Source organism: Dipteris shenzhenensis, chromosome 10 (genome assembly GCF_047967505.1).
Source record: "Dipteris shenzhenensis isolate YYH24624 ecotype China chromosome 10, Dip_SZ_1.0, whole genome shotgun sequence".
Lineage (NCBI taxonomy): Eukaryota > Viridiplantae > Streptophyta > Polypodiopsida > Gleicheniales > Dipteridaceae > Dipteris > Dipteris shenzhenensis.
In genome coordinates this window covers 52,552,864-52,579,586 of record NC_141605.1, presented here as the reverse complement: position 1 = coordinate 52,579,586, position 26,723 = coordinate 52,552,864, and the positions used below count along the sequence as shown (strand labels likewise).

General features: G+C 46.6%; 1 protein-coding gene and 1 pseudogene across 3 annotated transcripts in view; both read right to left on the bottom strand.

Moving 5' to 3' along the window:
* LOC147897964 (protein root UVB sensitive 6-like) overlaps positions 1 to 26,723 on the bottom strand; it is a 126,292-nt gene that overhangs the window by 76,491 nt on the left and 23,078 nt on the right. The window lies entirely within an intron of this gene.
* Positions 11,977 to 13,435, bottom strand: LOC147897965 (uncharacterized; annotated as a pseudogene).

Sequence of the window (26,723 nt, the reverse complement as noted above, 5' to 3'; positions counted from 1 at the left end):
CGATCCAGTCTTGCCTGATAAGCGGAAAGAGCATTATGTTGAAAAGTGTAGCCCGGTGACAAAGGCTGCAATTCCTTCCAAAGGTCAACCAGATTTAAATGCAAAAGTAGTTGAGACCATGCATGCCTTTCAGGAGATAACATATGATCGTGGCTGGAAGTGTTGTCTGTTTACGATGTACGGAGACATACGGATGCACAAAGTCGGGTTATGGAGAAAGGAAAAGATGACGACGCACACACACGCAGGGTTGGAGCGGGATGACGCAAAGATCTGCAGAAGGGGCAGGATGATCGCGCGGGCTGTCCGTACTGGTGTACGGTACCTGTACGACAGCCGTACAGGTATACAGAGCAGACGGGGGAGCTGTACGGAGCTCTCACGACCGGGCTTTCTTTCTCCTCTCTCTCGTCGTCGTATGCTCACCACCACACACACACACACACACACTCTTGCACAATGCCTACAAACATTCAATCACGTAGACGTTATCCAAACTCTTTTGCTCAAGACACAAAACTTAGGCCTCAAGTTGGAACAGGTTAGTATCCTCACGGATCTAAGAATAATGCAAACAGTGTACACGAACATAGCACTTTTAACTGTTGGGTGCGGGAAGCAATGGAATGAGAATGAAGTGCAAAGGAAGCAAACAACAGACTAAAGCAAGAACAAAGTACTGCTCAAAAGGATGAGAGGAAAATACAAAGGGTGGCCTATATGGCCCCTAAGTCAAGTCAACCATATGGTTGACTAGAGAAGTCAACTCATTGAGTTGACCTGACCTACAAGGCTCATAGCACGGCTAAGTGCTACTAAACCCCCCTCCATGGTATGGTTGAAGTATCCTAGAAATATATCAGGAATACCTGGAAACTACATCACGGTTGCACATATTCGTCCCAGAGGGATATAGCAACCTATGATATGTACAGAGTGATCCCTCACGTAACAAAAAAATCCAAGTGTGAAGCATGTCGAAATGCCTCAAACTTGGGCTTTGATAAAGCTTTCGTGAAAAGATATGCGAAGTTGTCCTCGGTGGGAACATAGGACAACTGGATGTCTCCACCAAACAGTCGCTCTCTCGAACATAGTGATAGTGGACCTCAATATGCTTTGTGTGTGCATGAAACACTGGGTTTCTAGCAACCGCCAAAGCACTCCGGCTGTCAGTGTAGATCGTAGTAGAGTCGGGCTGAATGATATCAAGATCTGCAAGTAACTTGCGAAGCCAAGTGCACTCTATTGTAGCTGTGAAAACTGCTCTGTACTCAGCCTCACAACTGGATGTGGCAATTGTAGGCTGCTTCTTGCTGAACCAAGAGATGCATGAAGCTCCAAGCATAAAACAGTTGCTGTTGTGTGACACCCTAGTGTCGTAACATCCTGCCCAAGTCGATGTCCGTGAATGCATGCAGGCTGCTTCTTGCTGAACCAAGAGATGCATGAAGCTCCAAGCATGACAGTACAGCCGTACATCCTACTTGAGCTGTCTGTACAGCTATTGCTTCTCTCGAGACTGTCGTACAGGTGTTGCACGTGTGAAGTCTCTTGCAGGACTTTGGCAAAATTTGGGGCTTTCAATACCTTCAGGAGAGATTCGGGATTTGGTCTGCAATTTCTTTTTGATTGTAGTACGTTGAGTCACATTTGCAGGACATTGAGTCATTTTACAGAACATTGAGTCACTTTTGCAGGACATTGAGTCAGATTGCAATAAATTGGGTCACATTTGCAAAATCTCAACAAAAATTTGGGGTTTTTCTGCATTTGCCCTCTTTTTGGCCTATTTGCCCTCAATAAATTTGGGGCTTTTGCCTAATTTGCTGTTTTTTGCAGTTAACATTGCCTGTCACAGTCACATTTGGGTCAGATCTGCATTTGCCCTTTGATTTAGGTCTGAAATTTGCAGATATTTGCTGTCATTTTTGGGACAGCCAGCTTTTTGTAGTGACAGCCTTGAGGCTTTTGGGTTTTCAAGTCTTTTTCAAGGTATCACATTTGCTATGGCTGGGAACAATCAAGATTTATTTGGAGTTCATCGTGAAGATGATAAGTTGGATGGCACCAACTATCCGATGTGGTCTTATCTCATGAAACATATTCTTGTTGCAAAGCATTTGTGTAATATTGTTTCTGGAATATGTTGCAAAGCATTTGTGTAATATTGTTTCTGGGGCTGATCTGAGGCCAGCCAATGCTATAGTGGTTGCCTCTACTGCTGGTCCTTCTACATGGGGTACTCCTCCTGATGCCTCTTCCTCTAGCACTCCTGCTGCTGCTCTTCCAACTCAAGAACAGTCAAGATGGGATGCAAGAGATGCAAATGCACATTCATGCATTGCTTTATCATGCAAGAGAATCATTATTCCACACATCCGGTCTTGCAGGACAGCAAAGGATGCTTGGGATAAATTGGCTTCTCTCTATCAGATTGTTGCATATTTGAGAAGACAATTACATGAAGTCAGTATGAATGAAGGTGAGTCAATGGATGCATACTTGACAAAGGTCAAGCACCTCATGGAACAGCTTGCCAACATTGATGAGGTGGTACCAAATTCACAGCTTGTCAGTACCACATTGAATGGACTACCAAATACATATCAAGGGTTCGCTACAACCCTTCAATTAGTAGCCATGGGTAATCCAAACCACTATTCTTTTGATCAACTAGTTACTTTGCTTTTGCACGAAGAGCAAAGTAGAGCTAACAGACAAGCCATTATTCCTGATCATGCATTTGCCTCACAGCAGACAGGAAGAGGCAAGGCTTCCAAGCCTATGGGCAAGCCAAAATCTGCGCATAGCAGCTACGATTCCTCTGCGCATAGCAGCTGCAGTTCCTCCCATGCATCTAAAAATACAGCAGATAAGGCAAAGAAGAAAAGATGCTACTATTGTCGCAAGCCTAGACATGACATTTCAAAATGCAGGAAACGCATTGCTTCGGAGAAAAAGAAAGCAGGATTGACAGTTAATGCCACACATGCTATTGAATCCCATGAGCCAGCAGATGCTTCACATGCACATGCTCTTCAGGATGATTGGGCATGGGCTGTCCATTGCTCATTTGATCCCTCCAAAGCTGATGCACAATTTACTGCTAATGATGCTCAGTCCTGGTACTTTGATAGTGGTGCTTCCAAGCATGTCACATCTTGCAAACAGTTGGTTCATTCTCTAGCTAATGCACCTTGAGGGGGGACTGTTACATGTGCTAATAATGCTTCATATGCTGTAAAAGGAGTTGGAGATGTGCAGCTCACATCCATTTCCAGCCATCCTGTCACTCTGATAAATGTTATTTTTGTGCCTGGCATTGAAGTCAACTTGATTTCAATTTCAGCAATTGCTACTTCACGTTTCAGAGTAATTTTTGATGGCTACAGATGCCTAGTATATGATCTTCGTGATGACAATACCATAGTTCTCACTGGCACTTTGCAAAAGGGGCTTTATCACCTTGATCATCATCCAGCTGCACTTTCTATTGAAGCATTGGCTATTTCAGATTCACAACTTGCTGAAACTCATCTTTGGCATGAGAGAATGGGCCATCTCAATTATAGAGCTCTTGCAAAGCTACATACACAGCAGATGGCAAATGATGTACCTCAGACTCACACAGTTTCCAAACATGTGTGTGAGGGTTGTCTTTTGGGTAAAATGCATCGATTTCCTTTTCAAAAGAATTATCCAAAACTCTCACAAAGGAAATTGCAGCTAGTACACAGTGATGTCTGTGGCCCAATGAGGACAAATGCCATTGGAGGATACAAGTATTTCATGACTCTCATTGATGATTTCACAAGGTATTGCTGGGTATACCCTTTAAAGGCAAAATCTGAAGTTTTCTTATGTTTTCAGAAATGGCTGAATATGATTGAGAATGAATCAAGAAACAAGCTTGTCACCCTCAACACAGATAGGGGGGGTGAGTATATGTCAAAGGAGTTTGATGCATTTCTATTCTCACGGGGCATTATTCACTCATGCACTACTCCTTACACTCCTCAGCAGAATCCTGTTTCTGAAAGGAAAAACAGGTCCACAATGGAGATGGCCAGATGCATACTTAAGGCCAAGTCTTTGCCCAATAAATTTTGGCTTGATGCAGTAAAGGCAGGAAGCCTTCACTTTCACACATGAAAGTTTTTGGGTCTCTTGCATATGAACGTTCATGTACCATCTCAGCTTAGACATAAGCTTGATGACAAGGCAATCAAATGCATATTCATTGGTTACAGCCAGGAGAGCAGAGGGTATAGGTTATATCAACCAAATACTGGGAAGATTATTGTCAGTAGAGATGTGATCTTTGCTGAACATTCAGCTTCTCCTCTTGTGGACTGCAAAGCAAAGCCACATGTTGACATGTTTGATGCCTTTGAATCTTGGTTACCTCTGCCATCGTCAGAAGAGGATTTTGAGCAACAACATGAGCCTCCTGCAGGCCCTCCACTAAGCAATAATCAGCCTCAACCTCATGCTGATTTACAGGTCTCTCTTCCGACACAGAATGATCCCACTACTCATGATGCAATCATTGAAGAAAGAGCTGTCAATAGACAGCAAAGGCAAGTTCCCAGAAGGCTTCTTGATACATTGAGGGACAGCAAACAAGATCAGCCTTTTGCTGCCCGGACAAGATCAGGGAATAGACAGCATGGTCACTTTCTTGAGTTTGCCCTCCTTGCTACAGCTTGCAATGAAGAGCCTTTGTGCCATAAAGATGCTTTTGACAACAAAGAGTGGATGGATGCAATAAAAGCTGAGTTACAATCTATTGACAAAAATGACACATAGGAATTAGTAGATCTCCCGGCAGCATAGATCGATACAAAGCCCGTCTTGTTGCAAAAGGGTATGCCCAACAACAAGGCATTGACTTTGAAGAGACATTTGCTCCCACATCCAGGATTACTTCCATTCGATGTGTCATTGCCATTGCAGCCCATCATCATTGGCAAGTGCACCAACTTGACATCAAGACCGCTTTTCTTCATGGGGATCTGCGGAAGAAGTCTATGTCACACAACCTCCTGGCTTTGAGGTTGTTAATTCTGAAAATAAGGTATGCCGGCTTAGAAAATCCCTTTATGGTTTGAAGCAGGCACCCAGGGCATGGTATGCCAAAATTCATGCACACTTACTATCCCTTGGTTTTCAGAATAGTCCCACAGAACCCACTCTTTATGTCCATGGGAGTGGATCTGATTTTTTAGTGCTGATTTTATATGTGGATGATAGCATCACGGGCCCAGATACTCAGCAAATTGTAGCTTTCAAGGCTGATTTGCAGCAGATTTTTGACATGTCACACATGGGACGGCTCCATTTTTATTTGGGCATTCAGTTTGCTCATGTTGAGGGGGGTATCATGATGTCTCAGTCCAAGTATATTGGACAGCTCCTTGATCGTTTTTAGTTTGAGGATTGCAAGCCAATCTCTACTCCAGTGGACCCTGGCTTCAAATTCTCAGCTCGTGATGGGAGCCCACCATGTGATATCACTCTTTATCAGCAGGCTGTTGGATGCCTTATTTATTTATGTCACACCAGACCTGACTTGTAGTATGCAATATCTCAGCTCAGCAGATTCATGCACGTGCCCAGTTCACAGCATTGGCAGGCAGTGAAGAGAGTCTTCAGATATCTCAGAGGCACTCAGGATTTAGCCCTCTTCTATGGTGATCAGGGTTCACTTACCATGCATGCTTACACGGACAGTGACTGGGCAGGATGTTCCGACACCAGAGTGTCACATACTCGCAATTGTTTTTTGCTTGGCAATTCGTGTATTTCTTGGCTCAGCAAGAAGCAACCGACAGTTGCCACATCTAGTAGTGAGGCTGAGTACAAGGCAGCTTTCACCGCTACAGTAGAGTGTGTTTGGCTTCGACAGTTACTTACAGATCTTGGTATTTGCCAGACATCCTCCACTATTGTCTACACTGATAGCCAGAGTGCTTTGGCCATTGCGCGTAACCCAGTGTTTCATGCACGTACCAAGCATATTGAAGTTCACTATCATTATGTTCGGGAGCGGTTGCCAGCAGGAGACATAGAGTTGTCCTATCTTCCCACAGAGGGCAACATCGCAGATATGTTTAGAAAGGCACTTCCTCGTCCCAAGTTCGAAGTCTTCCGACAGGCTTTACACTTGGTTCCCTTTGTTACACTTGGTTCCCTTTGTTACATGATCTGACATTCCTTGTACATTCATAGGTGGCTATATCCTTTTGGATGAGCATGTGCCACCATGACCAAAAACTACCAGGTATTCTGAGACGTTTCCAGAGTACTTGAGCCCATCCTATGGAGGGGGGTTTATAGGCCATCTTTTGGTGGTTCTAGTGATGCCCTATAGGCCATGGTATGTGCCTTGTAGGCATAAGTGTAGGCACTTATAGTGTTAGTGCCTTTTAGGCCACATAGGACACTTAGTCCTATGTGACACCTAGGACACTTAGTCCTAGGTCTAGGTACAAGTACTTTGTACTTGTGTGTTATCATCTATCTAAGACTTTGACGTGACGACTATTCTACTTCGTCTCCTTCGTACCTGCACTCTCTCTCTCTTCTCAACGCACCTTCAATTCTAAAAGCCACGGGCTGTCAAAAATGCATGTATCTCTGCATACCATGCCCGGGATGCCTGCTTCAAGCCATAGAGGACTTTTCTGAGCCGGCAAACCATGTTTTCAGAAACTGATTGTTCAAAACCAGGGGGCTGAGTGACATAGACCTCTTCCTAGTAGTGATGTGTGATGTGGGAGCAAAGGTCTCCTCAAAGTCAATGCCGTCCTGTTGGGCACCTTGTGACATAAAGGTTCCTCATTGAAAGCAGTAGTAACCAAAGCTACAGCCAAATAGTTGCCATGCATCTCTTTATGTGCACCTCTAGTGCGGGCTGGCAGAGGCTCAGCTTGTTTGTTGTCCCTGAGTGTGTCCAAAAGCCATCGTTTAATGACAGCACTCTCTTGTGCAACCGCCTATACCTAGATGAATCCAACAACATTCCCAAACTCATCCTCTAAAAGCACAACATAGTGCAGTTTCAATCTCATGATAGTCACTCATAAGATTGAAAACCATAAACTCCATCATGCATAGCAACGACTAGCTACTATGACATCCCCACTGACGTCATCAACACCCAACGGTGGGTGTAGACCATAGTATAAAAGTATGCTCTCACACATACAAATCCACACACCCACACATACTTGAGCATCCATTTATACAAAGTCTTCGTACTGAGTTTCTATCGGCACTCCGGAGGTGAAGGGCAAACTCAGCCATGACGAAGGCTAGCACTAAAGGAGAAGGCTAATCAAAAAGTAGTCCAAATCTCTTCATTCAAGCTACAACTGCTTGTAAAGTCTAAACGATTTCATTTTAGTCTCTCCCAAACGAGCATCTAAATCTAAATCTAGCTGATAGGGCAACGCACCATTTAAGATAGAAAGAATTAAAGCAATACCAGCAGGCCGCAACTTGGACGAAAACTTCACAAGGTTGCTCAATAGCATGATCATCCACTAAAGGCATATCAGGCTGAGCAGAAGCTATTGGTGGAGGATGTGCACTGGTAGAAGTGTATGGCACAACACTCTGCACTAGCTGCATTGGATCTCTGGACGATTGAAAGAGAGGCCACAATGTATCAAAGACATCTGAAAGAAAGAAAGAAAGAAAGTTTATTAAAGTCTTCGGGAGACCGTGAAGGTCTATGAGACTAAAGATAACTGATACAATGAGCATAACGGTGGTGGTCTCAAAACGGGCCAACCAACCGTTTCTACAAAAAAAGAGGTTATGAAGGACTATGTGTCTAGTCCTGATACAAAAAATATATGTGTCTACCTCCAGATGATACAAAGAAGAAGAAGGGGGGGGCACAAAAAAGTGGGGCAGAGGAGGGAGATACAGTATACATGTGCAGGTGGTGATCGTCAGAGACCAATCATAGAGGGGCCATCAAATGGGAAGTCGGAAAAAATCCTGCGATAGATGATTGGCCTCTGACGTCACGCGGCCTAGTCGAGCTCGGTCGTCGGGGGCGGCGGGTGGCCCTGTGGATGAGGGCAACGGTAACCCCAGTGGGGCAGGCCGAGAGCAGAGACGAGATGTCATGGACCTGGATGTGTGAATCTGTCCGCTGACGCAGCTGTCGTGACTCTGGCTCTCGCTCACGTCCGCGTCGTCGGCTAGACTGAGAAGAGGTATCCTGTGGCTGAAAGAAGTCAATGATAGGCCGCTGGATATCCTCACGCTGTGTGTGCTGCTCGTGTCGCCGTGCTCGCTGAAGAATTAACAGTACGCTGTTTTTTACATTCCAGCAAAGGTAAAGGCATATTTTCAGCAAACACAACATCTACTAACAATGACCTTGCCCCTGCTAGGCTGATACAACTTGTATCCCTTGCTCTCTATGCTATAACCAATGAATATGCATTTTACAGCTTTGTCTTCAAGCTTGTGCCTCAGCAGAGATAGCACATGAGCATAAGCCAATGACCCGAACACCGCATATGAGAAATTTCAGGTTTGCAACCGTGCCATGCCTCGTAAGGTGTGATAGTCTTCAATGCCTTTGTGGGTGCTCGATTGAGCACATAGTTGGAGCACATGACAGCATCCAACCAAAACTTATTTGGCAAAGACTTCCCTTTGAGCATGCACCTGCCCGTTTCCATCTTTGACGGATTTTTCTTCTCTGCCAGCCCGTTCTGCGGCAAAGTATAAGACACTATACATTGATGAATAATACCCCGAGCTGCCAAAATTCAGAGAATTCATGGGACGTGTACTCTCCCCCCCTGCCAGTGCATAGAGTAAGGAGCTTGTGCCCCAATTTATTTTCAGCCATGGCAAGCCAATGTCTGAGGCATGGGAACACATTAGATTTGGCCTTCATGCCATATATCCAAGAAAATTTGGTCATCATCCACAAAGATAGAAAAGTAAAGGTAGCCCCCAAGAGATGCTGTCCGCATCAGCCCGCTCACATCATTATGCACAAGGTGAAGCTTCCTGGATGCACCAATTGTCCCATCTTTTGGAAATGAGAAACACTGCATTTTACCCAACAAGCATGCCTCACAAACAAGTACATGCATGGGTGGGAGAGCAACCACCATGTCCTGTGAACGCATTTTAACCAAGCTTCTGTAGTTGAGGTGACCCAACCTCGCATGCCATAAGTGGGGATTTGAAATTACAGATTCAGCTACCAAATTTGCCTCTATAGAAGGCTATTTGTCATAAACATCAAGATGATATAGCCCAGAAGAAAGTGACCCAGTAAGTACTATGCTTTTGTCGTACCGGTTGTCATACACGACACATCGATAACCATCAAAGAGAACCCGAAAGCCATTCAAGGATATGGCTGCAATGGAGATGAGGTTCTTCTTGATACTTGACACAAACAAGACGTCCATGAGCATGACCGTATCTCCTGAAACTGAAGTGACCTTGACCTGGCCAATCCTTTCACTTGACCTGGCCAATCCTTTCCACAGGATATGATGCATTGTTGGCACATGTCACTGTGCCACCATGTGGAGCAGCCCTCAAATGTCTGAAAGAGTGATCTGCAAGAAGTGATGTGCTTCGAAGCACACTGTCAAAGCACGAATCTGACTTAGAATCTAAGACAAATAAGGCTGTACCATACTTCTCTCGATGGTACTGGCATGTCACCGTAAAAGCCCACATGGTAAGCAATGTTTGATGCCTCATGACTATGATCTAGGGCAGCAACAGTAGTAGTGACAGCAAGTCCTTTTTGCTACTTTTTTTGTTGTGGACACTACTTGAGCATCTAGAATAATTTCATCCACATTGATGAGCTGCTCTTGAAAATCCTTGATTTTTGTAATGTATACATCCATGCTGTCCCCCTCATCCATTCTGACATTCTCCAATTGCCTGTGTAAGAAAGCAACACATGCCTCATTGCGAACCTGATAAAGGTTAGCCAAGATGTCCCACGCAGCCTTTGATGTTTTACAAGACCCAATGTGAGGAATGATATCTCTCTTGACTGAAAAAGCAATGATAGAATGTGCTTGGGCATCTCGACCATCCCATCTCGCCTACTCAGGTAGTGTGTGGCTGGAGTAGCAGTAGATCTAGAGGCGGCTGTAACAGCTGCCTCAGCTATAGTAGTAGATCCAAGAGTGGCTCTAACAGCTGCACCAGCTATAGCTGTAGCAATAGCAGAAGTGGATGCCACACAGGACAGGACAATTAAGCTTGAGTAAATGTCCAAGATGAAGAATGCGTGCCTCAAATCGGACAAAACCCTCAATGTTGGTGATTCTATTAGAATAACCAACTTCTCTCTATGTAATAGAAATATTTGTAATGACGGAGGTACTGCTGATTTCACCTTAGTTTTCGAACGCCTTCTACTAGGATCGAACGATCTGAGCCATTTATGATCGATCCAATGTTTGTTCCGACAATAAGCATTTCCAAGTATAAGGAGGAATGTAAGGAGCTTATAAACAAAGAACAAGTGAATTACATTCCCTCACGCGGGCTCGAGTCTAGAGATAACAGGCAGATAGGAGAAGGACCTTGTGGTAAGATCAGAGGACCACACCATTGGTGGGACTCTCTTTTGTATTGTGTCCATAGCTTTGGACAGAAATATATTATTTTCGTGGTGGTTTCTCTACTTGGCTGGTTCATTGTCTATTGATGAGTCTGCACATCTATTTTATGCACATAAGTTAAGAAGTTTGTGATTCCACACCCCACACCACACTGTGTGAGCTCTTGGGCTATTCTATCCATCTTCCGTTGTGCGTACCCTCTGTTGGGTCATTTCTAACACAAAGGACTTAATAGCGGCATTGATTTATTACAATTGATACCCTTCCGACTAACTCACATAAAGTAAATCATGGCCTCTCTTTCGTTCTAGACAATCTGTTTTGATTTTTTATTTTTCTTAACAGCTTACATTTTGGAGTAATAGGCGTTTTGATTACGTCAAGATTGCGGAAAGATTCAAAGTTGCTAGATTTTATCATTTCATACTAAGGAATGTTAGGGTGAAGAAGAATAGTCAGCCTATCGCTCTGAATATGTTGGATCTGACCATTTTGGTTCTCCCGACTCGAATTCCCTCGATCTCTGCAAGGTTAGCGCATGTTTTCTATCAACATATTCAACAAATCGTCTATGGCAACTAAGTATGGTTTACTACTCTTTAACCTTTGCAATGTTTTACGAATTCACCTCATTCTATTGACAATTTGCTTTGCCATCATGTCGCATGAAGGTGAATGGTGTCCTTAGTATAGTCGGGATCAACTCAATACTATACGAGCCTGTATGCACTTTTTGTAAAAAATGCAAAATCTCAAAGGACAATATGTGACACGTTGTTTGACTTGTAATCAAGTGACAATTCTAAAGAAAATCCCGAAACTAAAAGATATCATTACAAGTCTGGATGGCGGGACTATAGACATTATCTTGAAGGACGTGTAAATAGACAAGGTGTTGGGTTTACCACGTTCATTCATCGAAATGCTCGAGAACGACACACAGTATCTAAAGTCTGAGTTCTTCGACACGAAGATTAAAGACAATTGAAACATATATGATATTTACTAATCCTGAAAATTAGCAAGTTAGCAACACATCATTATACACTCAAGAGTCGATGGTGACATGGTCATATTTCAGAATTGAAATTATGAATCATGGATCGTGACTCATGTCAGTGTATCACATGAGTCATGACTCATGACAAGTTACAAGAGGTTCAATTTTCAAAGCTAAATGATGCTAATACTAAATAGGTACTCTGATGTTGTGGAATCTATAAAAAAAGAGTACATAGCAAAATATGAAAGTACTGAAGTAGTCAAGAGTCAAGAGTCAAAAATATGAAAGTACTACTAACTAGAGTAGTAAAAAGAGTCATCCATCAATGGTCATGACTCATGACTCATCCTCCATATCCTTAGCATCCTTGCAATCCTCCCTCTCGCTACAATCAAATGTGTCATCATTTGTTGGAGATGGTGCAGCACTGCTACTTGCAACTACGGGAGGTGGTCCAGCACTGGTACGAACCCTCTTAGAAGATCGTGTCACATGAGATGGAGCTGAAATCTCCTCATATAGCATGGAGTAAATGTCTCTCTTCTCCTCATGAAATTCTAGAACGTCCTTGGTTTTATTGATGTCAATTCTATTTGGATTGACTTGTTGTGGCTCAATGGGATTCCCCTTTTGCTCCAGCAATCTCAAATTGCAATGACAAAAAACAAGTCTCTCCAATTGTGCAGTGGAGAGCCTGTTTCTCTTTTTTGTGTGAAAGAGAGCCCAAGTACTCCAATTTCTCTCACACGGGCCAGAACTACAGTCTCATGCGACAAAACCTTCATGGCAATGTGTCTCTACAATTTACAAAGAGGTGCAAATATTCAATGAAAGAGACATAGAAAGAGTGCAATAGAAACAACAAAATATGTTACCAAAAGAGATAAGAACCCTACCAATTCTAGGGTAGAAAATCCATACTTCTCCCACCACGAAACTAGCTGCAACTGTGTGTCATGAAGCAAAGCAGCTGGTTTTCCAACATGGGGGGCCTCTACTAGGCTGCCTTCTTTGAATTATATGTTGGAAAATTCCTGCATGTGGAGACTCATAAATTGGTGCAGAACATGAGACACTGATCCTCGAGCTTCCTCACGAGATTTGAATTATCATCCACTAATGCAGTAATGTACTTTGTCCAACCCTCCTCAAGCTCCTCACACAATGCCTAGCTCTCACTCCTCCACAGAGGATGCAATATATGTGCGACCGTGTGGTTTGGCCTATGAAACCAATCCCAATGTGTGTTCCATATCTGCTTAATGTCTTGAACCCTACATAAATGATAAGAGTTCAAAGGTTAAGGATGCAACACGAACTTAGCAAGCATTGCAATTTGCGTGATGGAAAATAAGTAAATATTTTGCATGCAGCAAGGCAAAATATGCTTGGTTCCTAGTTAGAGAAGAACCTCTCGCGCTGTAGAACAATGCAAGCATCCAAGGATTCCCCAATCTTGACCATGAAGCCCAATGGTGCTACCCTCCATATCTGTGAGTCGCAAGACACTATATAAGGGGTTTAGGGCCTTCACCAAGGCCTCTACATCTCGCCACCAACTATCACACAAAACTGCCCGAGCAAATGCAATAGACTTGGGTTCATCCCTATCATCCCATGTACACCACTCACGTCACAGCACAACGCATGACAGGCCAAGTCGCACTCTTAGCAACCTCTCCAACACAATAAACGTGTATGAAAAGCATATGGTGGCAAGCTTAAGGAGCTCCAAATCACTGTTTGCTCTGAACATGCTCAAAACCTTTAGCCTCTTGGCAACAAATTTCACCATGCTTGATGCTTTAGAGAAAAGACAGCTCACCCAATCAAGCTTGCATGTCTTCCATCAAGAGATCAAGGTTGTGGACTGCACAAGGTGACCCAAAAATCTTAGGAAACTCTTCCTCAAGCATGTGTCCCATAGACACACAATTGGAGCCATTATCTGTAATGACCTGCACAACGTTATCAGGTCTAATTTCAATGATAGCCTGGAGGATTTGAGACCAAATAAATTGTCCTATAACCACAATCCCTGCCATGGATGCATCAATGGCACGAACACATATAGTACCTTTGCATGACGACGTGAGTATATTATATACACTTCTCCTCTCCACATCTGACCACCCATCACACAACAAGGTGCATCCATACTTCTCTAAAGTGGCCTTTAATGGTTTCAGCTCCCTCTCCAAAGACTCCTTCTTGTTGCGAAGGTGTGACATGCACGAGGTTGTATAAGAGGGACCATCCCACTCACAACCTATGCATGAGATGGATCTTATGGCCCATTTCCAAGTAGGCGTGCGCGCAATGTTGAAAGACATCCCACACTGGATGAACAACTTGTCAACTGACTAGTTGCTTCCTCCATGACAGTCTTTTGCATCCCTATCTTCAAATGCCCTTGCTTATACATATGCAAACTAGTTCTTTTCGCTCCAAGTGCTGAGCTAGAACCACCTCCGACAGCATCAACATCACTAGCATCTTCCCCCTCCATCACTAGCATCTTCCCCCTCTAAGTCCTCTGCAACAGTACGAGATCTCTTGGACAATGCATTACCAACATCTTCTCGAATGGCTTTCCAATTTGGGAGATTATTGATGGTGATTCATGTTACCTTACACTTCCACGTTTTAAGTCAGTTGAAAATGTCTTTAGGCACCTGCTTACAAACCAAAACCTGAGGTGTGAGAGAAATGTGCCTTCAGCCTGGTCCCACTACCCGTTTTCAAAAGGCCACATACCTTGCACTTCCACTTTTGAGCACTTGAGCCGCTCACTGAAACTCTAATTGGATAATAGTGAGGATTCATGTTCAATTTGGAGTTGGGGCCATGAGGCTGCCTACCGCAACCTAGTTCTCCTTCTCTCTTTCCTCTCTTTTCTCTCTTTCCTCCCTTTCTCTCTTTTCCTGTCTTTTCTCTCTTCCACTCTTTCCTTTCCTCTCTTTTCTCTCTTTCTCCTATTCCCTTCCTCTCTTTTCTCTCTTTCCTCTTCCTCTATTTTCCCAAGTTCTCTCTCTTTCTCCTACTCTTTTCCTCTCTTTCTCCTACCCTCTTTCCTCTCTTTTTTCCATTTCTCCTACTCTCTTCCCCTCTTTCTCCTACTCTTTTTCCTCTCTTTTCTTTCTTTCTCCTACTCCCTCTTCCTCCCTTTCTTCTACTCTTTTCCTCTCTTTTCTCTCTTTTCCCCTCTTTCTCTCTTCCTCTCTTTCAACATTATCCCATAGCGAATCACGAGTCATCTTGCTACCTCCAAAATCATCCCAAAAAAAAAAAGCTCAACCTTAGCTTGGGCCCTGCTGTTGCAATATGTTGAAAGCCTCAGCCTTAGAAGAGTCTTATGCATGCAGCATCTGACTATATATATATATATACGTACGTACGTATGTATGTATTTGCTACACTGTTTGCAGCTACAAATATAGTGCAGAAGTAGATCCTTCCAAGCAACAAAGCAACATGACAAGTCACAAAAAGCCGCAATTAAAGAATCCTGCAGGATTGCAGAAAGAAAAAGCTGATCAGAAGAAGGGAGCCAGCTCAGAATCGGAGGAGTCAGCTCAGTTGGTGGGGTAAAAGAGGAACTTTCCTTGGTGGCATCTCCCAATGCTGCTGAGATTAGGTATATGGACCCCGGTATTACTATCAGGATGTTTGACATTATGAGATGGTCAGAAAAAGAGTCAAGATCATTTGTGAAAGTGATGGACGGTGATGGGTGCCTGGAGCCATCTAGGTGCCTAGGTAGTATTGCTTATTCTTCAACAGGTTCTGAGAGTCATACAAAGGCTATGTCTTAGAGGGGGACAACACAGAACCACGCATGGAGCTTTACAGTCCAGATAATCTAGATTTATGCCTAGGATATGATGTCTCGGGTATGTTATTTGGCTGCAGACCTAGCCAGATGGAGGACAAGTTGAAATAGACCCTGAGAGCTTGGTGCCTGGAGGACTTCAGGCTATTCACCCATCATGAGGGGGGCAATTGGAGGATGTTGGTACCTGGAGTGCTTGAGTTCAAAGGCGGGTGGTGCCATCAAGGGCTACCAAGGATGGACATGCGTACCAGACAAGTGTCCTGAAGCGAAACCAGACCTAGCGGAGCAGGAGCCACTGAATGAAAAGCCAAGAAACGACTACGACGACACCAAAGTGTTCTAGAGGGCTACAACACGAGAGCTACTAGAGCATCTTCATAATTGGGCCAATGTGAATCTCTGAGATGGGTTGTTGGATTAGGGTTGGTCACCTCCCCATCTGTGAGCCCCCAAATGAAGAGTGCATCGAGGGGTTGGACCATAGGATACTAGAATGGGTCATGGGACTGCCACATGGGCAGCACATGGGCTACCATGTGGCAAAGTATAGTTATTGGCATTGATTCATCTTCACAGAGAGTTTTTGGGCTTTCTGGTGAACTCAGGAGTGAGTTCTTAGAGGAAGGGGAGTATGTGATGTGCATGGTGTACCTAGGGTTGAAAAGTAGGTGAAAGTGGGTTACGGGACAACATAGGATAGGATGGCTACTTTTAGTCAAGATTGCTATATATAGAGTTCATATATAGTGCTCACTTTATATGGAGGGAGCTATTCATAGCATTGTGCTATCTATAGCGGGTTTCCTTCTATATAGAGGGAGGGCCAATGCTATTGTGCAGCTCAATTGAGCGCTCCTCAACTAATGGATGGGGCTTGGACCCAGGCCGAGACTCTGGCCATCTACATGGCGGCTCAGGTGGTATGGGATGCCTGGGTTAGATACGAGCCTATGGATGAGTCGAGCTGTAGCCCACGTGCTCGAGGGTGGTTGGAAGGATCGAGGCGCTTGCGCTATGATTCTAGTTGGATTGAGGACCAGATTCTAGGTCAGTGATAGGGTCAAATCTTGTGAAGTCGTGTCAATCACGTTGTGTATTGAGTGCATCATCTTGCAGTTGCAGTTAGTATTGAGGAGGAGAGAGTGAGGATAGTCTATCTCCCGCTACATTGGTATCAGAGCTTCAGTTTTCTTTCTTGAGATAGGGAGGGTCAATTTAGGGGCAGCTCTATTGTTTTATGGTCCAGACAAGATCCAGCAAGGACACCATGAGCACAAGTGAGCAGTCCAACACAGGGGGGATGAGGTTTCACTGCCTCAGCTGCCACCACCACAGTATCCTACAAACACTTCCATGTCTACCATGACAGCCATGTTGCAGACTATGATGCAGATGCAGAAACAACAGTCCGAGGCTCTCTTCACCCGCATGACCCAACTTCATGAGATGCGGGACGATCGTGAATAGGCCGCCAGAGAGCGTGAAAGACTAGCTCAAGAGGCAAAAGAAGAACATGATCGAGAGGCTCGGGGGAAGCAAAATAAGAATGTGATCGGGAAGCTTGAGAAGCCGAAAGGGCAGCTCGGGAAGCAAAAGAAGAACGCGTTTGGGAAGCTCAAGAAGCCAAAAGGGAAGCTGGGAAGCAAAAGACGAATGCGATCGAGAGGCTCAGGAAGCCAAGGAAATCTGGGACCGTGAGAGTCAAGAGGCCAAAGAGCTTCAAGAACGTACTACTCAAAAAAAGAGAAGTAAGAAAGGGACCGGCACCTACTCAATTCTCTACTCTGACTAGCAAGGGAGAAATGGAGAGACTTCCACCTCTAGCCAAGCCCTCCTTCCCAAGGAAGCTCAACTTCACACGGTACGATGGTAAGCAAGAACCCCTAGTGTTGACTTTGTTATTTTTCATTCATGCCTACGAAGAACAACGAACGGTGCATCCTAGTATCCATGCATCTCACAGGCGGGGCAATTACCTGGTGGCTCAGGTGGCACAAAGACCACTATGATGTAGATGAGAAGACACCTTTTTACAGCTGGACGGAATATGTGAAAGATCTCCAATCACGGTTCTTGCCACCCAAGTACCTGGACAAGCTCCAAAGTCAGTTCTACGAGCTACGCCAAGGAGACACTGAGCAAATTTCTCCATGGGGTGCATACAGACATCCTGTTAGAAATCGACCAACAGAGGGTATGCACAACGGACAACTAATAGAATAGCCCAAGAGCTCACACAGTGTGTGTGGTGAGTGGAATCACAAACTTCTTAAAATTTATGTGCTTCAAATAGATGTGCACACTCATCAACAGACAATGATCCAGCCAGATCTAGAAGCTACCAAAAGAATATATTTCCATCCAAAACTACGGACACAAAACAAAGAGAGATAGATCCAAAGCCCATGCGTGGTCCTTTGATCATACCACCATGTACTTCTACTAGCTCCAGGATATCTCTAGAACTTGAGCCCACGTGCTCCACCTCGAGCGTATGTAGACTCTTTGTCCTTTGACCTCAGCTTCTCGCTGCCCTAGGAGACAGCCAAGTACCAGCCCTAGTAGAGCTCAGTCTGCAGCCTCTATTGCACTCCTCTGTCTCCTGGATGTAGGCCTGGGGATGTGTGAACTGCTGCTCCCAAGTTTGCTGGCTTGCTGGACAATTTATGCCCCACCAAAGGGCTGCTTTTATAGGCCTCTAGGGCCCTCTAAAATAGCCGACTGGCAGCCTCGTTCTGTCCAACCAGTCTTTCAAAAAACCCGCCCCCACCAGCGCTATATTTTGGGCTGTGGGCAGCTACTCTTGGGCTGTGTGCCCTCTGCATTTAAGTGGAGGCCCAGCCCCATCGCTTTGTGTGCCAGATGACTTGCTGGCCCCTTCTACACCCCCCTATTTTGGGGCTGTGTGCTGAGCCTTATGGCCAACCAGCCAGCTCCTTGGGCCTATAAAGGGCAGGGTGCTGCCCATTGCAGCTCCTCCCTTTCTTTGCCATCTGTTGTGCTGTTGCCAGGCCCTGCTGGCAGACACCCGCCTTATAGGCACCTTCACATCTGGTATCCCCCGCCATGTCTGCTGCTCCAAATGTGCCTTTTCCACGCCAGATCCCTCCTGCTGAGTGCATAGCTATCTGCTCCGATCTTTCAGCTCCATTTGACGCAGCCATCACGACTCCTGTTGTGAGGTGCTGCCCATGTGGCAGCCCCCTTTCTCTCTCTTCTTTGGGCATATCCTGCCCTAGGTCTCCTTCCCCCACGCTCTCCTCAATTGGGGGCTTACAGATGGGGAGGTGACCTTTCCAATACCCCCTCGAAAACTGGTCTTCAGTTAACAAAAGGGCAGTAAACTGTAGCTAACTTAGCATCCACACCATTTACAGCCACATTGCATCATAAGCAATCACTTCCATTAGTTAAATGCCACTGATAAACAATCTTGAGAACACTTAAAGGGAGGCTAGAATGCCCTTGCTCAGTAATGAGACACAAGACACCCACTGGCCCCAAATGCTTTGACACCCCTTTCGGTTTTTATTTAATTCTTCAAAAATGGAATCTACTTTACAACAAGGGCTCACCCTTGTACTGTGTTTATGGCAATTCCACTGCCTAAGCCAATGCTTGGCCTCAACCTGCATCCAATTCCCGTGGACATACTAGTTCCCAACTGCCAGGGCAAGGCTAAGGCATTTTCCCACTGTTTGCGTCCACTGCAAAGCTGTCCAGCCATTCCACAAAGCATCCAGCTTGCTAGACAGGGTTTGGCAGTCCCACAAGCCAATGTCCAGCCTCTCAGTGCAACATTGCATCAACACAAATGTCAAACTGCACACATGACCTCAAAACAGGAAGAAAATCCACACATTGCCCCTCTGGCACAAATCTAGGCACACACTCTGTAACTGAGTGTCTGTCCACAGCCTGACTGACCAAGAGGGAGTTTCCAACAACAAAAGGAGAAACAACAAGCTTAGAAAAGAAAAAACCGATCTTGGAGGAGCTCCCGTCTGCTGCTGCCCGTCGCCATCACCCAGCCCTTGGCCGCGCCCTGCCCCCTTGGCCGCGCCCTGCTCCCTTGGCAGCGCCCTGCTGCCTTGGCCGTGCAGGCCCCCTTGGCAGCGCCCTGCTCAGGTCGTCCCCCTTCAGCCCTCTCGCGTCGCGCCCCCCCTTCAGCCCGCTCGGTCGCGCCTCCCCTTCAGCCCGTCTGGCTGCTGCAGGTCGTGCCCTGTTGGTCGAGCCCCCCCTTCAGCCCGCTCGCGTCGTGCCCCCCCTTCAGCCCGACTGGCTGCTGCTGGTCGCGCCCTGCTGGTTGAGCTCCCCTTGCCCTTCAGGTCGCCCCTTCAGGCTGCCATCTAGGCCGCCAGTAGCTGTTGTCTGCCCCTCCCTTGCGCTTCAGGCTGGGCTGCTTCAGGGCCCTCTCCGGGGCTGTTCTGCTTGTGTTCCGGGGAGCTGAGTTCCTGGGCTGCTTTCAAGCATTGGCGGAGCTTTCTGCTTCAGCATTGAGCGGCCTGTTTTCATTCCATGCAGGCTGAAGTTTGGGGCATTCTTTAACCAGGGGTTTTTTGGGGATTCTAGAGGTTGGTTGTGAGTTCTTGGTGGGTATTTTCAGCAGAGGTAGCTCCTCCCCTCAGGACAGCGCAAGCTGAGACAATGGAGGACACTAATGCCGATCCCATCGCCGAACCTGAGGAGATTGAAGTCACAGTTTCTTTTCCTCCTGACATTGTGCAGATGATTGAGGTAGCAGAGGAGGGTTTTCGTTTGATGCACATCATTGGCTTTCTACCTGGTAGAGGCCAACAATTACGTGATTGGGTGTACATTAGCTTGGCCTCATTGGGTGTCTTACTTACGGTTCTCCAATTGCTTGGCAAAGGGTATTTTTCTTTTGGCCTTCAGTCTGCAGAGCAGGCTCAAAGAGAACTTATGAGCTCACCGATTCAATTTCAGAGCAGAGTCATCCATTTGTGGCCTTGGCGGAAGCACTTCAGTACTACTTCCCCGGGACCGCGTCAGGTCTCTTTTTGGATGCTTTTCCCTGGACTTCCTGATGAGGTCAGCAGGCAGACTATGTGCTGCCCATGTGGCAGCCTCTACCCTTGTTGTAGAGCTGTGGAGCATATGGCTAGTGTGGCAAGTACAGTCATCCCATCAGGTGCTAGACTTTCCTATGCTCAGTCACTTGTTGGTACAGGTGTTACAAGGGTCAGACTCGCTTCAAAGTTCCCCCCTCCTCGACCTTTGCCTACTTTGATTTCGTACTCCACGGGAGATGGGGTCCCGATGCAGCAGAGGGTTTTGTACGAGGGGCTTCCTGATCAGTGTCTTTTCTGTCGGAAGAGAGGTCACTTTATTAGGGATTGCCCCAGTCGTCGGCCTCGATCAGAGACTCCGGATCCTTCTCATCCTACGAGTGACCCAGAGCCTACAGTTCAGCCTCCAGGCGTCTCTGAGCCTGCTTCGACTCATTCAGCAGAACGAGAGGAGACTCCTCTGGGGGAGCCTCCAGTGGACTCAGAGGACTTGGAGGTGCCTCCAGTGGAATAGCTTTCACGGAGAGCTCGGAGGAGACGGAGACAGAGGGAGAGCCAGCAGTACGAGCAGCCCCAGGTACAAGCTCACAGATGGCAGAGAGTTGAGACACATGTGCAGGAGACCCCGGAAAGGACAAGTGTAGAGGACCATCCGCACGCAGGTCTTGACACTGTGCAGGAGACAATAGCTCAGGGAGTCGAGACACATGTGCAGGAGACCCCGGAAAGGGGAGATGCAGAGGACCATCCGCAGGTCTTGACACTCTGCAGGAGACGGTAGCTCAGGGGGTCGAGACACATGAGACCCCGAAAAGGGGAGATGCGGAGGACCATCCACACGCAGGTCTTCACACTGTGCAGGAGACTAGCTCAAGATTTGATGACTCTAGACACTACTACCCCAGAGGTTCAGATATTGGTTACGGAGACAGTTATTCCGCAGGAGAGACTACTCAGGCTGCAGTTACTATGATGGATGCCTCTCCCCAACAGTCCATTGAGAGAGTGATTTTTTACAACACAGGTCAGAGTCAGAGCCCGTCCCAGGATCTCATGCGCCTGTACAAGGTTCCCTTGAGACCCCTTTCACAACCCCGTCGCACATTACCTTCCTTTGTTGCTATGCAGAGTGTCCTTTTAGACACCCCTCCCAGTACAGCCTCGTCCTCGCAGCTTTTCACTCCTGGTTTATCCAGATCTTTTGCAAATGCGGTCACAGTTTTTGCTCAATACCCAGACAGGCGTGAGGATTGGGAGATCCTAGCAGACGAGATCAAGCGAGATTATCAATCACCCACGCGGACACGCATCTCATCACAGATTCTTCCTCTCCCTCTCACCTATTCCAGGAGCAGAGTCAGGACGGCTCAGCCCCTTTTAGCTCTTCTGACTCCTAGACCTGACCCCAGGATGGTTGACAGAGATCTGCCCGTTGAATTTTGGCCCTTTTTGGCTCGAGGGGTTATCACAGACTCCCTCACTCGATTGGAACTTCTACCGGTGTTTTGCCGACGGTCAAAGGAGGTAGAGGAGTACTTGGGATCTGTTACTCTCTCCAGAGAGGGGCACATTCTTCGTTTCTCCGCAGGTAGCTTTCGATCTCGGGGGAGCGAAAGCTGGTCAGCTGAGTTACTTGACGGCGAGATTGCTAGACAGCTCACGAGCATGACTCAGTTTTCATCGGTTCACCATATTGTCGGCTCGCAGATTCATTCTTGCCCTAGGACTCTTCGACCTGGCTTCGGTGGCAGGGCCTTTCTGTTTCTGTTCTTTGAGATTCAGGGAGACTTTGATTTGCCCAGGAGTGCTGGTTGGTTTGACTTTCAGCTCCTCAGTTCGCGCCAGAGTACTATTCCCTTGGATGGAGCCATTTTACATGAGTTGGGGCAGATTTGGAGTTCGATCAGAGACCGACTTTGGATTGCACCGTCAGAGAGAGAGTTTTGTGCAGTTGCCACTAGCACCCCCTCACTTCCATCCAATGTCTAGGTTGTCCATCATTTCTTGGAATGTGAGAGGACTGAACGGCCGCAGATTTACCTTAGATGCAGATGGTCGTAGATTGCGAGTTCCTAGATTGCAGTTGCTTAGGGACTCCCTTCGGTTTATTTCCTCAGGGTCCCCTCCAGACATTGTGCTTATCCGGGAGCATAAGCTCTCCCAGGACAGGATTGACAAATGCAGATCCTTGCTCAAACCTCATTCTCTTTTCATTAGAGGGCAGCTTTCAGAGGCTCAAGAGAGACTAGAGGAGATTCAGGGCAGGAGGGCCCAGTTCAGGTTTTACTCCCAGCAGACTTTCTAGATTCAGAAGGGGGATAGATGCTCTAGAGAGTTCTTCAAGGCAGTGGGTCAGACATACTCTTCGGACAGTCTTCGTAGACTTGTGGATGAGGCCGGGTCTCTTCAGACGGACCCTCACCGTCTTGTTGAGATCACTTCTAATTTCTATTCCACTCTTTACACTGCCGATTTAGTCACCCAGGAGATGATCAGAGCCAGAGAGGAGATTTGGAGCCATGTCCCTCTGATGCTCTCAAACAGGATGAGTCATGTTTTGGATAGCCCACTATCACTCCTGAAGATCACGGACGCGTTACATGAGCTGCCCAGAGACAAATGCTCGGGGGAGGACGGTTTGTCGCCACTTCTTTTTAGAGCTCTTTGGGATACGATTGGGCCTCATCTACTCTCTGCCTTTTCAGAGACTCTCGATACAAGATCTTTGGGCAAGACATTATGCATAGGTATGATTTGTCTCATCCCGAAAGGGGGAGACAAGACAGTCCTACGTAATTGGAGACCCATTACACTTCTAGGGACAGCCTACAAGATCCTAGCGAAGACCTTGGCTCTTCGCCTAAAGCCTATGCTGCTAGATATCATCAGAACTACTTAGACAGGATTCGTCCAAGATTGGAGTATCTTGGATAACATCTTCACTTTTTGGGAGGCCACTCACTGGGCGAAGGAGAGTCAATAGGAGATTGCAGTTCTTCTTCTCGATTTTGAGAAGGCTTATGATAGGGTGGACAAGGGTTTCTTGGAGGGCGCTATGAGGAGGCTAGGCTCCAGTGATAGATGGATTTATTGGGTCTCCTCACTTTACTCCCACTCTTCTAGCAGGATGGTGGTCTGTGGAGGCAAAGGACCGGCTTTTCAGCTATCCAGATCGGTACGACAGGGATGCCCGCTTGCAACTTACCTTTTCCTTTTCGTAGCGGAGGCTATGGGATACTTTATGCAGGCTACCAGTCATGGCACTTTGGGCCTCCATCTGCCTATCCGACAGGAGTAGGAGCTTCTGGACACTGAGTTTGCTGACGACACGGCACTGACAGTCAGAGGAGATGCATATAGTCTTGCTACTGCTGCGGATTCAATTGACAAGTTCTGCCTAGCCTCAGGGGGACTTGTTAATTGGAACAAATCAAAAGGCATCTGGACTGGAGCTCAGCAGGATACCCCAGCATGGGGAGGAGACAGAACAGAGGCTTTGTATGGATTCCAGGTTGGCATTGAGGTGTCCCCGACGCAAAAGTTTGCCCTAGTTCTTGAGAGCATCCGGAGAAAGCTAGCCTACTAGAGTACAGTTAGACTTTCTTTGGCCGGAAGAGCGCTAGTACTCAACCAAGTTCTACTAGCGACTATGTGGTACGTTGCATCATGTTGGTGCTTTCATGCTGACTCGATCCATCAGGTGAGGAGATTGCTCCAGAACTTTCTGTGGAGTGGTGGCGATGGTTCTGAGCACACTAAGGCCAGGGTTTCATGGGATACTATCACTTTACCCTCCTCGCAGGGAGGGGGAGGACTTGGGGTTCTTGATCCTGAGATGCAAAGCAGAGCCCTTTTAGTCAAACTTCTTGTTAGAGGTTTGACTCTAGGAGATCAGCCGTGGAAGCAGTTCCTACTGCATGGGATTCACCAGTGCACCCCCAGAGCAGCAGGCCAGTGGGCAGGTAGAGTCAGTTGGATCTTCCTGACGAACCAGCATTCTCAGCCTTCCTCACCACTTGTGAAAAGGCTTATTCAAATTTGGGATCATTTTCGACAGCACCTCATCAGAGCAGTTCCCTTCTTCAGAGAGGAAATTGCCCGACAGCCACTTTATCATAACCCCCTGGTTTGGTATCAAGGATCTTCCCCTGGTACAGAACTTAGGACTCCCTTGGCCAGATGGCATGCTCAGGGGGTTGTGACAGTCGAAGATTGGTTCAGGGGAGGTGTGGAGATGTCAAAGGAGGAGATCAGAGATAGACACGAGCCACTTGGACAGATTGCTGCCACCAGATTACTGATCATGAGAGCTATTCCTCAGGAGTGGAGGGATATGCTTACAGATCCAACCTATGTTCATCCCATCTCTACTTGGTCAGGTTGTTTTAGTGAGGCAGGGCTATGCATTGGAGTTCGTTTAGGACCGGCACCGTTTACTTATTTTGAGATGGACTCCTCTCACAGATTGTATCCCACTCAGCCCCTGGATCGACAGGAGCTCCTTTGGCAGAGAGTCACGTTCATTGGTTGCCTGGGTAAGGAATGGGCCACAGATCCTTCCAGGTTGATCATTGTAGAGGATCCTAGATGGAGACTTTAGATTTTTCAGGGTCGACCTCTTGCGGAGCTTGACTGGGACCCACCAGGCGAGTGGGCGTGGCCTGCTCCGGTGGCAGGCGTTCGTCCTCTTTCCTTTTTCCAGTACTCGACGAGGGCACGTTACAGGCTTCAGCAGAGAGACTCTCATCACCTACCATCTGCCTCACAGCATTGGCACGCACAGGGACTTCCTGCAAAGCTCTTGCTGAGCTACTGGACTCACTTTTGGGGCATCAGTAGACCCAGGAAAGTCTCCTACTTTCTTTGGCTCACTATACATAGGGGTATACCTGTGGGTACTTGGCTTCAGCAGATGGGTAGATCCTCCTTGTGTATGCGTTGTCAGCTTGCAGAGGAATCTAGTAAGCATTGTTTATGGAGCTGCCCTAGCTCTAGAGTGGTACGGACAGGTATCTTCAGGTTCTCATATGTTACATCCGAGTCCTTTCTGATGACATGGGGCGCTACCCTTTGGGGGAGAGGATCTGGAACCTTTGCTCTCTTTGAGTCAAAGCCAGGAGATCACGGTTTCTTCATGCGGCGTCGCCAAAGACGGGGTCCCACAGAGGTCAGCATCATGGAGCCGCAGGATTTACTTTTGGTACCTGTACCAGCTCAGGATTCCATGCCTACTTCACCTGCAGGGTCAGCCTGGGAGGTGATTTCCAGCATTACCCTATGGCGGATATGGTGTTCGCGATGTTCTTTTGTCCTTGGGGGCCATTTATGCACGGAGGCTGACACTCTCGCTTCCATTTGGACAGAGATTATCTTCACTCTCAGGGGTCAGTGGGAGCGGTGTACAGGCACCTCTTTGGCAGCTCGTGGGAGACTGTTATCCTTCATGAGGACATGGGACTGCTCATTATTTTTCCATTTGACCCCTTTTGGGATGTCGTGGCATTTTAGACCACCACCATGGCTTTTTTGTCACATTGTTGAGGCTAGGGATAGAGTACTTTCTCTCCCACCTGTTGTATGATTCGTTTTGAATGGAATATATCACCTTTATTTTAAAAAAAGAAACAACAAGCTTCAAAAACATCCAATGGGAACGAAAATGAGGGTCAAAAGGCCCATACCCGCTATCCTTGGAAGAGGGGCGAGCTCTACCCTTGCACCTATCCCTTGTTCAGGCTCCCAGTAGTGCACAATGACCCTCAGCCACGAAGTAGAGTAGCAATTGAAGAAGGATTCACCTCTCGGGCATGCAGAGGTGATGCTATTTCAGCAAAATAGCGGATGAACTGCCTGTAGTACGAGCATAAGCCAAGAAAGCTCTATATTTCGTGGATGTTGTGCAGCGGTGGCCAATTCCGTATGGCTTCCACTTTGGTATGATCCAACCTAACTCCATTCTTAGATATTATGTGCCCCAAAAGTGGATTTCGTGCATAAAAAATTCACCCTTCTTAGCATTAACCAGCAGCTTATGCTTCCTGAGCTCTGCAAAAACAATTGCCAAGTGTTCTTTGTGCTCAACCTCGTTCTTAGAGAACATATACCTAGATGAATCCAGGAACATTCCCAAACTCATCCTCTAAAAACACAAATAGTGCAGTTTCAATCTCACGATAGTCACTCATAAGATTGAAAACCATGAACTCCATTACGCATAG